This window comes from Dendrobates tinctorius, unplaced genomic scaffold (assembly GCF_039654945.1).
Source record: "Dendrobates tinctorius isolate UK_male_01 unplaced genomic scaffold, ASM3965494v1 ptg000035l, whole genome shotgun sequence".
Classification (NCBI taxonomy): domain Eukaryota; kingdom Metazoa; phylum Chordata; class Amphibia; order Anura; family Dendrobatidae; genus Dendrobates; species Dendrobates tinctorius.
This window is the reverse complement of record NW_027361703.1, coordinates 60,712,339-60,727,326: the sequence shown is the minus strand read 5'-3', so window position 1 is coordinate 60,727,326 and position 14,988 is coordinate 60,712,339.

The window sequence follows — 14,988 nt, the reverse complement described above, 5'->3', positions numbered from 1 at the left end:
GGGCCTCGGCTACCTTTACTGCTGTAATACTGGACAGGGCCACAGCTTCAGGATACCGATTGGCATAGTCCACCACTGTCAGGAGATATTTTTTCCCCGACCGGCTGGGGTGGGCCAGAGGACCTATGATTTCAACAGCTACACGTTGAAATGGTTCTTCAATTATGGGCAGGGATTGCAGGGGTACCTTATGTCGAGCTCCTGGATGCCGCATTCGCTGGCACACATCGCAGGTGCGGCAATAATGGGCTACTGACTGCGAGATGCCAGGCCAGTAAAAACTTTGGGTGAGTCTCTTTTCAATCCTTTTCCTCTCTTGATGTCCAGCCAAGGGAATGTCATGGGCCAGTTGGAGTAGCTGTGCCCTGTACTTCTGAGGTACAAGGAGTTGCCTGGTCGTTGCGTCAGGGTTGCCATTGTCACTGATCTTTATTACACGATAATACAGTCCGTTTTCTCGAGTGAAGCCATCCACATTATCTCTCATGCGCCCAGTTTCTGCCCTTCGCCTAAGGGCTGCTAAGGTAGTGTCACCCTCTATTTCTCTCCTAAACTCCCCTCTGTCCCAGGACTCTTCCAATGTAGTAGCAGCGAACGTATTGCTTACCAACTCTGATGCGGTTCGTGGTGGTTGCTCCCCGGTGAGGTCCAGATGACGTAGTGCTTGAAGGGCCTGTAGTCAGGTGACTGCTCCCACAAATTGGCACTGTAACTCCCCAATGTCGTTCCCAAGGAGGATATCTGCAGGAAGTTCTCCCATAACTCCAATCCAACACAGTTTTTCTCCATAACCACAATTCAAACGCACAGAAGCTCGCTGTATATATTTGCGGGCACCCCCCACCAGGACAATGGGAATTCCCGGACCCTGGTGAATTGCCTCGGGTCGAACCACACAGGGGTCAGCGATAGTCAGGAATGCCCCCGTGTCTCTAAATCCTGACACTTTGCATCCGTCATTTAAGACATCCTGCAGGTGGCAGTGCCGTTGCTCTGGGCAGCTAAAGGACAAAGGCCGGAGTCCATACACTCCAGGAAGGGTATCTATGGTGCCGTGGTCAGTGGTCCACTCTGGTGGGGGTGATGGTAGCTCTTCCTCAGGCGGGATGGAGTGCACAAGATGCACTGGACGAAGTGGGGCTGTGTGTGGCTCCCTCCGAATCCTTGAGGGACAGCCAAACTGCAAATGTCCAGGTTGCCACACCCATAACATCTCCTCTCTGTGATACCCCCAGGTTGTGGTCAGAACTGTTGGGGCCCAGGATGGTGAGGCGTGATTGTCATCAGCTTGCAACTAGGTGGAAGGGCAGATATAATCGGAGGGGGACGGGCACGGGAGCAGGCTGTGGTTCATTGTCCAAAAGCCTCCTCCATTGCGGTCGGATAGTAAGGGCTTCATCGGCCAGGGCTGCAGCTCTATCCACGGTACACGGCGTGCGCTCCCAGACCCATTCCCGTACCTCTGCAGGACACTTGGCCAGAAATTGTCCTATAAGGAACGCCTGTATAACATCTTCCACAGTAAAGGCATTTTCTGTTCCAGCCATCTCTGACATGCCTGGGACATCATATGTTCATACATCCTAAACGATTCCCCCGTGGTGCATGGAGGTCTCGGAACTTGGCCCTATATGAGTCTGGGGTGATGACATACAAAGCCTTCCACAGCCTGTCTCATCCATACATCTGTGACATGGTCTCCCAATCTCCAACTGGCTCATGACTTCTTCTATGCAAATCCAGTGTGCCGTCAGCAAGCTGTACCGTCCCTGCCCACAAGCATTTGTCCATGGGTCCATGGTTAGGTGCACTTTCCGTGTACCAGCATTGTTGATGGCCAGGGTAATGTTGTGGGACACGTGCTTGCTTGTCTAATGTTGTGACGGCAGACCGGGAGAAATAGTGTCGGGTGGGGACAGAGTACCTTGTTATGGTCACCGCCATCAGGTTGCATAAAGTGTCCATTTCCCACTAGCCTAAAATGCAATATTTCGAGCGCAAGCAGACGAGAAATTTGTTAATTTAGTACTGTGGCCTGTGGGGCGTTGGCTGTGTCTTTCCGCTTACGCTCCAATGACTGGGGTATGGACAACTGAAGGCTGCGATGGGACAAGGACGTGGACGTGCTTGATGATGGTGCTATTTGACTGTGGTTAACGGCAAGTGAAGGGAAGGAGGCATCTTTACATACACTGTGGACAGGGGATTGGTTTGCACGCACAACAGCGGAAGAAGCAGTGGTATCACCCGCAGACACTGTTCATGGAGCCTGGTGTTCAACCAACAAAGTTTGTTGCTTTGCTGCCATGTGCCTGATCATGCTGGTGGTGGTAAGGCTGGTAGTTTTACTACCCCTGCTGATGCGGCCATGGCCAGTGGTGAAAATGTCCTTTTTGGGGTTATCGGCAGAGTCGTTAAAAAACAAGAAGACTGGTAGGGGGACATTCATTGTCTCCCTCTATCACACCACCTCCTCACCTCAACACCAGTCTTTCGTTGTTCCCCAAGGCTCTGTTCTACACTTTCGGCCTGGGCCAGATGATGTAACGGCATGGTTTGCAATATCATCACTACACTGATGACACGCACATCTACCTATCTGTACCTGACATCACCTCCTTACTGACCAAAATCACAAGTCTTTCCGCCTAATCATGCTTCTTTTCTGCTCGCTTTCAAAAAGTGGACATGGACAAATCAGAATACATCATCTTTCAAGCATCTCACGCTGAGTACACCTGAGAGCTGTGTATGCCTCATTGTGTACCACTTTAGTAAGAGGTAAACTTTGCCCTAGAGAAAATGATTTTCCAGACAGTCACTGCCTTTTTTGAACATTTTTTGCAGCTGTGATCTTCATCTTCTTGGTGTGGATGTTGAAATTTTATTAGTCGTCATCAATACCATCATCGTCCATCTGAGGAAATCAGGTTTTTCAAAGGGTCGGGGTTATGTAGGTTTTGTGGCATTCCATTAACAATGTTGGTTACACTCGGACAATTAATTTTAGACTGTGATATTTGTATATTATTGGTAATATGCATGGGTGAAGATGAAGAAGCTTGTGCCACGGGTGTGTTTATAGTTACGGACGGTGCACTCCTCTTTAAACTTAGTTTTTGACGAGCATCCATCAATTTCTTTGGTTTTCCTCCAACACTGATCTGTTTTATATAATTCAGGATCTGACGAACATGTTGCACTTTGCCCTACACAGACATGTGCATGTTTGCAAAACATATTTCGGATGGGCATTTCGTACAGCTAGTCTCACACACGCATCTGGTACACCGATCTTCTGACGGGCATGAAACCGATTCTAGTAATTGATGATGGATAAACGACGAATCATTGTTGGCTGTATCCTGGATGCCATACCTCCCATAGCCACTGCTGTTATTAATCATGCACTTTCACATTCCTGTCATCACCATGCTCCTATTCCAGAAAACGTCATCCAATATTTTTACTAAAAACCTGCACCTTCCCAGCAGCAACTGTGTATGAAACCACGTTACAGTTTTGCAAGATGCTTATGATGCCCCCCTCCAAAAAAAAAGGCCACACTATGTTGATATCTACCCTCAGGGGAAAATGTTTGCCTGCCCATACACTTAGTGTATGGGCATTCCAAGTCTAGGAGACCGGCTCCTTTAAATTGTGCATAGTTTTAAATCAAGCCTTCCTCCACATCTGATCATCCACCCTCACTAGTTCAACAGAATTAATGTGTTCCATGCTGCTACAGCCAGTGTCGAATTCCGATCTGTTACGCCGCTCTCACCGCGTACCACCGCAGCTGGTGCACTCCGCCTGACTTCTTCACTTCCGGTCTCGTGTCCAGCGCTGAGGTCCCATAGGGTGCATGCACTATGGACTCTGTGGCTGCACGCCCGGGACCAGGTCCCATCAGGCACATAAACCGCAGCTCTGACTGCGCCTGCACTGACTCTGTCATCTCTATGGTCCTGGAGAACCTGACCAGGAAGTCCGGGCGTGCATTCCCTATATCAGGCCACCTCTTCCTGTAGGCGGCGCCTGATTATCGCTTTTGTTTTCTTGCTAGGCCTCCTTGGTGCCTGTATGGTGGCTCTCTGTATTCAGGCCCACTACCTTGTACTCTGGCGTGCTTCCCAGCACGCGCTCTGCCCTGTCTTGTACCCAGACATGCTTCCCAGAAAACGCTCTGCTCTGTCTTGTACCCAGGTTTGCTTCCCAGTATGCGTCCTACATAACCTGTACCCTGCGTGCCCCCGTGTACACGCTGTCTGCACTTCCGTACCCAGTGTGCCCCGAATACATGCTTTACATATTCCTGTACCCTGTGTTCCCCATCTTCACCCTGCTAAACACCGTCTCTCGTGCCTCCTTCAAGCCGGCCACCTGGTTTCAGCAGTCATGATACTTTATTCCCCTGGGCCTGCCCCTGACACTCCCTGTATAGGGGGTAGTCCTCACTAGGTCAGCTCACCTGGAGTGGGTTGGTATCACGGCCCAGAGGGTCCACTCCAGGAGTCATCACATGAACAAGGGTGGGTGGTTTTGCTGGGAATAAAATACTTGTTATGGAAAAGGTTGAGGGGTACACCACAGCGGAACATGTTTGCCAGCCAACACACTTCGTGTATGGGTATTACAAGTCTAGGAGACCTGCTCCTTTTTAATGGGTCATTTTTTATTAAGAAGCCCTCCTACATGTTTCTTCCAAGGGGGGATTGGGGTTATTGGGGTGCATATTACTTGGTAGCAGGGCAAGCCTTGCAGTCAATGCATAAGGAAACAGAATGGGAGTACAAAATTAATAATGTGAAGTGGATTTTCCTGTGCCCATCCAGTATGTGGGTATGTGGGTTCTAAGGCTTATTTGGGTGTATATGACTTCGTAGCAGGGCAGGCCTTGCTGTCAATGCATAAGAAAACAGAATGGGAGTACAAAATGAATAATGTGAAGTGGATTTTCCTGGGCCAATCCAGTACCTGGGTTCAAAGGCTTATTGGGGTGCATATGACTTGGTAGCAGGGCAGGCCTTGCATTCAATGCAACATTTTTTATTCAAGCCCTCCTGTACAACTCATGAAAGGAGTATTAGGGTGCATCGTAATTCTTGGCAGCCCATCCACTCACTGCATAGGCTATAACAGTTTCGGAGACCCACTGTTTAATAATGGTCCTTTAAGCAGATTAATGCTGCCTCATGCCCCTGTAAAAATAGGCTCTGTGACTTTAAGAATCCCTCCTTCATAAATGAAACAAGATATGTCTGCTTATGTGTCACACACCACATGGCCAGCTAGGGTTGGTAAATGTTACAATGACATTTCCCAGTGAATGCATTTGTTTTGGTTGAAAGCAATGTTAAAGTTGAAAAACGCTTCAAAAACGCTGCAACTGAACATAGCCCAAGTGGGGAGGAACATTTTGGTCTGGGGTCATTTATTTTGCCTTATATACAAGTCATTAACCTGGAAAGGATATACCTTAACATATTTCCCAACAAAATCCGTTTTGGTTTCATTTTGGTATGTTTTTTGGTGCACCGGTAAAACTGGCATGAAACTCTGACAACATTGTTTAAAGCTGTGAACTAGGAGTCAGGAATGCTTCCAGGGGTGATCCCCATGATGTCTTTGTGTGATTTGAGCAGTGTTTCCATCATTTTCAGATGTTTTTAGACCTTAAAAGGACCCTTGGGGGGGATCACGGTAAAAATGCTCGGGTCTCCCATAGACTTACATTGGGCTCTTTGTTCTGTCCGAGTACCCGAGTATTCCAATTTGCTCGACCCGAACAACAAGCACCCGAGCATTTTAGTGCTCGCCCATCACTAGTTATGACTTCTTCACAAACGATACAAAATTAATACAATATAATGATCTCCGGAAAGTTGAAGAAATAATAATGGCAGCACTTTATAGATATCACAAAAAGAAAAGATTAAAAGAAAACAAATTATCTACACTACTTTTAGTAATATTACATTGCACAAATATTCTTCCTCAAGACAATAGCCATGTAAAATCCTCATCTGTAAAATAATTTGCATGACCGCCAAAATAAGTTTAAATTACCTTACCTATAACCACTTATTGGGGTTATCATAACACCACAACACACTTCAAGGATAAAGCTTCAATTAAATTCTCACAAGGAACCAGCCCTGTGCTATGCAGCATGCGCATACGCAACGGATATGAACACAGCGTGGGGTTTCCAAACCCCGTTAACAGGTTCTAGGGTTAAATTTCAAGGTGAATTTAATTTGACTTGAACAAATTCACTCAACTCTAATGAGGACCCACTGCTCATACATTAAAGAATCACCGTCTTTAATGATGATGAAATCTTCTTTCCACTAGACATAGCGAATGCCCTCTTGTCATGATTGCAGGCTTAGGAGTAAAAAAAAATAGAAATATCTCTGTACTATACATTCATTTATTTTTACATTGTAATTAGATTACTTCTAAGTCACCTATTTTCCAAATTCAATAGCCTCAAATATGATAACCTGTCTTGGTACTTAGGACACATTTCCTTAAAAACCTTAGTTTCCCTTTTCTACAGCCACTAGAGTTCAGATAAGTCCTTCTTGGTCACAGTTGTCCAAAATTCAACATAGAACAAAACTATGTTCTTGCCATGATCATGTATGACTTTTTTTATAAATCCCATGTAACTGGTAGATAACATTGATTTTACTATCAGGCAGGTGTCATCTGTACATCACATAATGCTAAGGAGTCAAAGAGAAACTTTCACAAACATAGTTTTTATGCATCATAAGCAGGCAGTGTCATACAGAGAAGAAAAGAACATGCCCTCCTTACTAATTTCTGCAGCTACTGTATAGAAATAGAGCAGAGCTAAGTCATATATCATTACAAATATTTCCAGATCTCATCTCACAGCAGTCAGTGTGGGATGAGGGTAACAGCACTGTGAGATGAGAGCTGAGTGTGTTTGAAATGATAAATAATTCAGCTCTTCTGTATCTCTACACAATACCAGCAGAGATTGATAAGGAGAGGAGGGTACACCCTTTTTCCCCCTCCATGACACCTCCTGCATATGACTGGTCAACCTCATACAGGGGAAGAAGTACACACCCCCAAAGACCAATCTCTGGTTACACTGTCAGCTATTTGAACTATAACATAAATTATAAACAAAACTTTACAAGTTAATATCTTGGGAATGGAGAAGAGAAATTAAAAAAACAAACAAAATGTTTTACTCAGTTCTGCAGCCACTACTATATGATGTGGCCAGTTTAAAAATTCAGCTCAAACTGATAAAAGGTCCTCTTTTAATGGGAGATAACTGTAGTGAGCTGTGATTAAGGCAGAGCTGCAACTAAAAATTCAGTGCTATGCCTGAGAAACAATGAGGGCATGGCATTACAAACAGTTCATCAAAAGGGGTGCCGAAAGTTGGTCCCCTATCAATCAAATATGAGTGATTTGTGCTATTGACATCAATTTAGAAGCAACAAATAAATATTTTAAAAGTATAAGGAGAGGTTTACTAATGATGAACCTTTAGTCAATGGAATATTGTGTCCAGTTTTGGGCACCACATTTTAAAAAAGACATCAACAAACTGGAGCAAGTTCACAAAAGAGCGACCAGAATGGTGACCGGTCTGCAAACCCTGTCTTATGAGGAAAGGTTGCAGGATTTGGGAATGTTTAGTTTGCAAAAGAGAAGACTGAGAGGAGACTTAATAGCTGTCTACAAATATCTAAAGGGCTGTCACATTGTAGAAGGATCAACTTTATTCTCATTTGCACAAGGAAAGACTAGAAGCAATGGGATGAAACTGAATGGCAGGAGACACAGATTAGATATTAGAAAAAACTTTTTGACAGTTAGAGTGATCAATGAGTGGAACAGGCTGCCACGAGAAGTGGTGAGTTCTCCTTCAATGGAAGTCTTCAAACAGAGGCTGGACAGACATCTGACTGGGATGATTTAGCGAATCCTGCTTTGAGCAGGGGGTTGGACCAGATGGCCCAGGAGGTCCCTTCCAACTCTACGATTCTATGATTCTATGATTCTATGAACATTAAAATACTTGAGAAACATAACAATCTGACATCATGCTGCGCATACACAGTATACAAGCTGAAGATTTTTCATTTGCTTGCCAAATACTTTTTTTCTTCCTTGTTGAGGAGTGTGTAGCAATGCATTAGTGAATTTCTTATCCAAAGCCTGTTACTAACATTCTATTTACTACAAATTGATGGCTTATGTTGAAAATAGCAGTACTAATATAAAGTATTTTGAAGGGTGAGAGAGAAATGTCACACATTTTGTGACATCTTCAAGGTATATACGCATCATATAATGCTATCATTTGACAAAGTAATTTGAGATCATTTTCTATAATTATGCATTATAAAACACAAAGAATTCTTACCTGTTAATTTAGAATCACTGTGTGTAGGCCTCCTATGACTCTTCAAAGGTCTTGCACAACAGTCAGGTCTCAGTAATATCTTTAGCTATGAAAAATATTACTTGCCAATTAGTGATAACACGGACATTAATGGAGAGCTTTCAAGGAATATAAAGATAGTCAATAAAATCCTGCAGGACCAGCTGCTTATCTGCAATTATATTTTATAAACTGACATAGCATTTAGTATAAATATTAGTAATACACTTGTAAGCATTAAAGGACACAGACAGAAATGGGTCCCTGTTCAAGAACAATATACAAGCCCGTTTCTATCCAGTAACTCATATTGCACAATTCTACCTGCTTTGGAGGTGGTGGTAGATACCCTTATATGTTGGGCTCCTGTGCAACTGGACAGATTATATCAATGTCTGCTCCTGGTGCTATGCCTGGGAGGCCATCGAGAGATAGAGACCATGTAAGTAATCAGGAATGTTTCTAATGCAACACAGTAAATAAAGACCAGAATTTAAGGGAGTTTTCAGCTGAGGATGGCACCTGCCCTGTTTGCTGATGTCTATCCCTCTATTATGTACTTGCTGCATTCTACATTGACACAGCCAGTGCTTAGCAGACATGGAGGGGGTGGATAGAACACAGAGAGCAGGTGCCATCTTTCAAACTGAGTGAACTCTGCACAAACAGTGATTCCAGTCAGCCAGCACAAAAAGTGAATGCAGTCAGCCAGCACAAAAAGTGAATGCAGTCAGCCAGCACAAAAAGTGAATGCAGTCAGCCAGCACAAAAAGTGAATGCAGTCAGCCAGCACAAAAAGTGAATGTAGTCAGCCAGCACAAAAAGTGAATGTAGTCAGCCAGCACAAAAAGTGAATGTAGTCAGCCAGCACAAAAAGTGAATGCAGTCAATCAGTATAAAGAATGAACGTGGTCAGCCAGCACTAAAAGTGAATGCAGTCAGCCAGAACAAAAAATGAGAGCAGTCAGCCAACACAAAAAGTGAATGCCGTCAATCAGTATAAAGAATGAACGTGGTCAACCAGCACTAAAAGTGAATGCAGTCAGCCAGCACAAAAAATGAGAGCAGTCAGCCAGCACAAAAAGTGAATGAAGTCAGCCAGCACAAAAAGTGAATGCAGTCAGTCAGTATAAAGAATGAACGTGGTCAGCCAGCACTTAAAGTGAATGCAGTCAGCCAGCGCAAACAGTAAATGCAGTTGGCCAGCATAAAAAAGAGATGCAGTCAGCGAGCGCAAACTGTAAACACAGTGAACACAGTCAACCAACACATAAAGTGAACACAGTCAGTTAGTGCAAATAGTGAATTCAGGCAGCCAGCCAGCACAAAGAGTGAATGCAGTCACCCAGGGTAGAAAGTGAAAGCAGTCAGCTAACACAAAAAGAGAATGCATCAAACAGTGATCCAGCACAAAAATTGAACGCAGTGATTAAAAACCAGCACAAAAAGAGAATGCAGTTAATGCAGTCAGAACAAAAAGTGAGCCAACACAAAAAGTAAATGCAGTCAGCCAGCACAAAAAAATGAGTGCTGTCAGTCAGTATAAAGAGTCAGCCTGCACAAAAACGGAATGCAGTCAGTCAGCGCAAACAGTGAATTCAGTCATTCAGCACAGGCAGTGAACGCAGTCCAACAGCACAAAAAGTGAATGCAATCAGCCAGCACAAAAAGTAAAAGCAGCCAGTAAGCATAAAAAGTGAATGCTGCCATCTAGTAGACAGTAAATATAGTGAAATAAATATCAAAAGACTGACCGTCACTTCCAAACAGAAATCAGGAGTGTATAGGTGCTTACTAAAAGTAGCCATCTCCATATACAGTGAAGGAAATAATTATTTGATCCCTTGCTGATTTTGTAAGTTTGCCCACTGGCAAAGACATGAACAGTCTGTAATTTTAAGGGTAGGTTAATTTTAACATTGAGAGATAGAATATTAAAAATAAAATCCAGAAAATTACATTGTATAAATTATATAAATTTATTTGCATTTTGCAGTGAGAAATAATTATTTGATCCCCTACCAACCATTAAGAGTTCTGGCTCCTACAGACCAGTTAGACACTCCTAATCAACTCGTTACCTGCATTAAAGACAGCTGTCTTACATAGTCACCTTTATAAGACTCCTGTCCACAGACTCAATTAATCAGTCAGACTCTAACCTGTACAACATGAGCAAGACCAAAGAGCTTTCTAGGGATCTCAAGGACAATATCATAGACCTGCACAAAGCTGGAATGGGCTACAAAACCATATGTAAGGCGCTGGGTGAGAAGGAGAAAACTGTTGGTGCAATAGAAAGAAATACAAAATGACTGTCAATCAACATCAATCTGGGGCATCATGCAAAATCTCACCTTTGTGGGCTATCCTTGATCATGAGGAAGATGAGAAATCAGCCTAAAACTACACGGGGGGAACTTTTTAATGATCTCAAGGCAGCTAGGACCACAGTCACCAAGAAAATAATTGGTAACACATTACGTCGTAAAGGTTTAAAATCCTGCAGTGCCCACAATTTCCCCCTGCTCAAGAAGGCAGGCCCATCTGAAGTTTGCCAATGAACACCTGGATGATTCTGTGAGTGATTGGGAGAAGGTGCTGTGGTCAGATGAGACAAAAATTGAGCTCTTTGGCATTAACTCATCTCGCCATATTTGGAGGAAGAGAAATGCAGCCTATGACCCAAAGAACCTTGTCTGCATTGTTAAGCATCAATGGGAGAATGGATGGAGCAATGTATCGTAAAATCATGAGTGACAACCTCCTTCCCTCTGCCAGGACATTAAAAATGGGTTGTAGCTGGGTCTTCCAGCAAGGCAATGACCCAAAACATACAATCAAGGCAACAAACAAGGCAACAAAGAAGTGGCTTAAAAAGAAGCACATTAAGGTCATGGAGTGGTCTAGCCAGTCTCCTGACCTTAATCACATAGAAAACTTATAGAGGGAGTTGAAGCTCCAAGTTGCCAAGCGACAGCCTCAAAATCTTAATGATTTAGAGATGATCTGCAAAGAGGAGTGGGCCAAAATTCTTACTGACATGTGTGCAAACCTCATCATCAACTGCAAAAAACATCTGACTGCTTTGCTTGCCAACAAGGGTCTTACCACCAAGCATTGAGTCTTGTTTGCCAGAGGGATTAAATACTTATTTCTCACTTCAAAATGCAAATAAATTTATATAATTTATACAATGTGAATTTCTGGATTTTATTTTTGATATTCTATCTCTCAATGTTAAAATTAAACTACCCATAAAATTATAGACTATTCATGTTTTTGTCAGTGGGCAAACTTACAAAATCAGCAAGAGATTGTCACGTCACCGTCAGACGTGAGGCCTGCTGTTCCGCCCTCAGCCACCAGGAGGTGACAAACTGTCACGCCGCCCGCAGGCTCGGGGCATGCTGTCCAGGCCTCGGCCACCAGGAGGCGCCGGACTGACACATCGCCGTCGAACTCGGGGCCTGCTGTTCCTACCTCGGTCACTGGGAGGCGCCGTGGTTCACGCCCAAGTGATGGTGGCAACAGTGAAAGGGCTTCTGCACAGACGTCTACTGGACGCAGACTCCGCTCCTCTGTCAGTCAGGAAGGGGTTGGTGCATCATCATCGGGTCTTGTCCTGGGGGCGGTCCTGATGACATCAGCAGGCCGGGAGCCTGTGAGAGATGACCTGATCCCTCAAATACTTTGGGACTGGGCTTGCAAGCTGCTGGATATATTCTTGGTTCCCCTGTGTGCTACTTTGTGATTTTCTACAGTTAACTCTGACCTCAGCTTGGATTCTGACTATTCTATTGCCTGCCGTTTACGTACCTTTGCCTTACTCCCAACTACTGACGCTGACCTTGGCTTGGATTCCCTGACCTCTCTTCTGCCTGCTGATTCGGTACCTCTGCCATTCTCCCGGTTTGTGACCTTGGCCTGGATATTCGACTCTGCTACCGCCTGCCGTTTTTGCACCTCTACCGCTCGCCTGGTTTCTGACTACGTTTTTGGCTCCCTTCCTGCTGTTCATTAGCGACCGTCCTGCTCTGGCGCACTGCTCCTATTCCGACAGCGCCTCCTGGACTCTGCTGTAAATCCAGATCCCTGTATAGGGGTAAAGGGTATCGGGGTTACTCAGGGTGCTGTCTTTTCACTGCCCAGACTTGCAGACGGACGCAACAGAGATCAAATAATTATTTCCTTCACTGTATATGGAGATGGCTACTTTTAGTAAGCACCTATACACACCTGATTTCTGTTTGGAAGTGACGTCAGTCTTTTGATATTTATTTCACTATGTTTACTGTTTACTGGCTGACTGCATTTACTTTTTGTGCTGGCTGACTTTGTTCATTGTGTTCACTTTTTGTGCTGAATGAATGCATTCACTGTATTCACTTTTAATGCTGGCTGACTGCATTCACTTTTTGTTCTAGCTGACTGCATTCCCTTTTTGTGCTGGCTGACTTCGATCACAGTTTGCACTGGCTGACTGTGCTCACTGTTTTCACTGAATGACTGAATACATTGTGTTCACTGTTTGCGCTAGTTGACTGCATTCTCTTTTTGTGCATGCTTACTATGTTCAACTTTTACGCTGACTGACTGCATGAACTTTTAATGCTAGATGATTCAATTCACTTTTGTGCTTGCTGACTGCATTCACTTTTTTTCTGCTGGTTGACTGCATTCATTTTTTGTGCTGTCTGACTAGAATCACTTTTTATGCAGTATTACTGAAATCACTTTTTGTGCTTACTAACTGTTCATTTTTTGTACTGGTTAACTGCATTCATTTTTTGTACTGGCTGACTGCATTCATTTTTTGTACTGGCTGACTGCATTCATATTTGTGGTGGCTGGCTGCATTCATTTTTTTGCTGTCTGACTACATCCATTTTTTGAGCTATCTGACTGCTATTTTTTTGTGCTAGCAGACTGCATTCACTTTTATGCTGCTGACTGTGTTCACTTTTTATTCTGGCTGACTGCATTCACTTTTTGTGTTATTTGTATTCATAGGCTCTTTTACTGAGCACTCCACCACTCAGCCTCAGGCATTTTTAGTAAAAGCAGGATCCTACCATCCCATATAAATCTAGGCTTTGGCCTCAGAGAGGATTCACATTAGGCAGGTTCCCAGCAACGAGAATCACCTTGTCGTGGCTGTTGGGCACACATGAATTGGCCAATTTATGCGCTAAGTACCGTACATTATGCAAGTACTGGTGTGAATAGGTACGATTTGCTAATTTGATTTGCTAGTATAATAGTAACAGTATATATTATGTATTGGATCATACATTTATGATTTAATGTTACTGAATCTATCTACCACCACCAGAATTACAGTATTCCCCGCCAACACAGGTAGATCCATGATAAAATCGACCGACAAGTGAGTCTAAGGTCTATTGGGAATCTCCAATGGTTGGAGAGCCTCTGACAGACGAATTTGAGAGATCTTAAAATGCGCACAGAATCTGCAGTTGGCTGCATACTCTAGGACATCCTGATGAACCCCTGGCCATCAAAAACGCATAGTAAGATCAGTGGTGGCTTTATTACTAGGATGTCCGGCCAAGACCGAATCGTGATGTTCACTAAGGACTTCTGTTCCTGTTAATCTTCGTTTAAAACATTTAATTTAAGAAGTTGTTGTCATAGTAGTGGAAAACCCCTTTAAGCTTGACTCTCTTTATATCTGGCAGCTTTTTTTTACCTGCTGTGATAGATAAAGTTTGTAAATCTATTGGTAAAGTGTCTAGCAACATTTGTTTGGGGAATACAGTATATGATTAAGGCCGGTATCACACTAAACGTACAAAAAAATCAGTCCGATTCTCACTGCTGAGAGTCACATAAGTGTAATGCAAGTATCATGCAAGTGTCATGCGAGTACAATCCGATTTTTCACACTTAGCATCCAATTTACATCCAAATTGATATCCGACTGCAATGCAATTTTAACATGAGCTTTTACATAGAGCAGTTCTCTATGTCATTTACACATCGTTTTCAAAGGAAACATTCTTCAAAACACACACATACAGTATATATAATAGATAGATACAGGTGTGCTCAAACGTTTACATACCTCAGCAGAATTTTTGCTTTCTTGGCCTCTTTTCAGAGAATATGAATGATAACATCAAACCTTTTTCTCCACTCATGGTTAGTGGTTGGATGAAGCCATTCATTGTCAAAATACTGTGTTTTCTCTTTTTAAATCATAATGACAACCCAAAACATCTTAGATCAAAAGTTCATATACCCCATTTCTTAATACCCTGTATTGTCCCCTCTAACATCAATGACAGCTTGAAGTCTTTTGTGGTAGTTGTGGATGAGGTTCTTTATTTTCTCAGATGGTAAATCTGCTCACTCTTCTTTGCAAAAAACCTCCAGTTCCTGCAAATTCCTGGGCTGTCTAGCATGAACTGCGTGCTTGAGATCTCTCCAGAGAGGCTCAATGATATTGAGGTCAGGAGACTGAGATGGTCACTCCAGAACCTTCACTTTGTTCTGCTGTAGCCAATGGCAGGTCAACTTGGCCT